This window comes from Mandrillus leucophaeus, unplaced genomic scaffold (genome assembly GCF_000951045.1).
Source record: "Mandrillus leucophaeus isolate KB7577 unplaced genomic scaffold, Mleu.le_1.0 Scaffold192, whole genome shotgun sequence".
Lineage (NCBI taxonomy): Eukaryota > Metazoa > Chordata > Mammalia > Primates > Cercopithecidae > Mandrillus > Mandrillus leucophaeus.
In genome coordinates, this window is record NW_012101943.1 from 2,759,532 (window position 1) to 2,761,878 (window position 2,347).

The following is a 2,347-nucleotide window of genomic DNA, read 5'->3' on the forward strand; positions in this document are numbered from 1 at the left end:
AACTTCATGGGTTTGGCACAGTGGCTCGTGTGTAATCCCTGCCACTTGGGAGGCTGAGGCAGGAGGATCACTTGAGCCCAGAAGTTCGAGGCTGCAGTGAGCTAAGACTGCGCCACCGCAGTCCCGTCTGGAGAAACACCCTGCATGGATCATAATACAAAGTGAGAGACAAGAACCCACAAAGTACTTACATGGGCTTGATTTTACTTTTGCTTTACAATAGCTACAGCAATCTAAGGTAAGAATACAAACCAGATACGTAACATAGCTGCACTCACAGGGAATACTTTCCTGAATACTCAGCAAAAAGATAAGTGGTCCATAAATGTTTCAGAGGATTTCTCACTTAAACCGTACTTGACTGCAAGTTACTACTGTTTTACTCGGCCATAGCTTTTAGTGACTTTTTAAACAATTTCAAAAAGTAAAGTCACTACTGTTTTACTCGGCCAAGCTTTTATTGACTTTTTAAGTAATTTCAAATTACTAAAGAAAACGGCCGGGCACGGTGGCTCACGCCTATAATCCCGGCACTTCGGGAGACAAAGGCGGGTGAATCTCCTGAGGTCAGGAGCCTGACCAGAATGGTGAAACCCCGACTCTACTAAAAACACAAAAATTAGCCGGTCGTGGTGCCAAAAGCCTATAAACTCGGCTACTCGGGATGCTGAGGCTGGAGAATCGCTTGAACCCGGGAGGCGGAGGTTGCAGTGAGCCGAGATCGCCCCACTGCACTCCCGCCTGCGCGACAGAGTGAAGCTCCATCACGAAAAAGAAAAGAAAAGAAAGAAAAACAGGAGCAACATTTTACAAGTTACACCATCTTTTAATTTTACATCTATGGAAGCTGAAGGCTGCATTTTGGCAGAGACAAGCTAAAGAAAACACAAGAATGAGTAACGTCTAACACCGCTTCTTCCCGTGAAAATGAGAACACTCACAGTACCTACCTCTTTAGATAACCATGTGGTTTAAACGATATAATAAACCAGTTGCTGGTATCCTACCAAATCCCATACTACGGGACGTCTCTTCCCAAGAGAAAATCTGCTTTCTGGCCTACGAAAGGATTATACTAAACTCAGACGGTGGTGGAGAGAGTATCCGCGGAGAGTGAAGAGCAGGAGGAAACACGTCTTCCCCTGAAAATGAACAAGGGCGTTTGGCTTTTTTACTGAAAAATGCCCCAGAGGAAGTGCTGGGAACAGCAACGGCAACAGCAGCCTCACCCGCAGAAGGTTCTTTGGCCAGGGCCAGCAGGTTTGACCCGGTGACTCCCACTGCGAGGCGAGACCTCCAACACGTGCACACTCCGACCAGACCTCGCACGTCCCTCCTAGCTCCTGCGATACATGTCCAGCGACTTTAGCTTTCTAGACTCAACCACGGCGTCGCCGCTCGTCGAGAGGGCTGCCCATCCCGGGGACCCAGCCCAGCCTGGCCCAGCAAAATGTACCTCAGGTGCCAGCCCTCAACCTGTACCGGAGAAAACGCAGGCTGCGCGGCGGCTTAGAGCGGTCAACTGGAACCCCGCCTCGACCTCTCTGATTGGGTAATGCGCACAAGAAAATCAAGAGGATTGGTCGGCTGCAGAGAGGCGGGCCGTAACGCGACGCGAAAGCTGTAGGGCATAGAGGCCCGGGGAATTCTTGCTAGCTTCCGATTGGATGAGAGCAGAACAGCTGCCCCTTCGTAGACCCAGCGTACGTACAACTCTCACACCACCACGCCATACATTTCGTTAGCGGAAGTGTAATGGCCCCATTGGTGGGATGCGTGGCCAATAAAGGGCAAGAATAAGGGGGTTTCCGCCTTTCCCCTGGTCGACTACATTTATCCGCTGGTACTGATGTACGTCAGTTTTAGCATTTAGACGTTCGAGTTTCCACCGAGCTAGAGTTGGGTAGAGAGTTATTAAGGTCACTAGGAGACTAATGCGGGGAGAAATAATTTAGTAGTTAGACTTAGGCCCTGAAACTGCCACTCATGTTCAGAAAGTCTACGTAATACCTTAGTGTTCGCACGCCAAGAAACCAGCCCTTCTGGCCGGGCTGAATGTGGTTTAGGAATTTTCTGGCTCTCATTGGGTGAAAAAGCTATCAGTTTGAAGGTAGCTCCGCCTCGACTCTAGGGAACTCTGGGATTTGTAGTCCGGAACTTTCGCGTCCTGTCGCTTTAAATGTGGTTGTTACTAGAGTTCTTCCATATTGTTAATAACACCCGTTGACATTTATTGTGGTTTTGTTGTGTTCCGTTGGACTTTTTATCCTTTGGTTTATCAGCAGCATTAAAGACAACATTTAAGAAGTGTGTAAACACTGCATGTATGTTCGTAAACAATAAATGT

At 48.3% G+C, this 2,347-nt stretch overlaps 1 protein-coding gene across 1 annotated transcript in view; it reads right to left on the bottom strand.

The window, feature by feature from the left end:
* WDR89 (WD repeat domain 89) overlaps nucleotides 1-1,511 on the bottom strand; it is a 56,523-nt gene extending 55,012 nt beyond the window's left edge. Inside the window, exon 1 of the mRNA XM_011978285.1 lies at nucleotides 1,457-1,511. The gene's annotated coding sequence lies outside the window, so the exon portion shown is untranslated. The remainder of the gene's footprint in view (nucleotides 1-1,456) is intronic.
* Nucleotides 1,512-2,347: the final 836 nt, after the last annotated feature.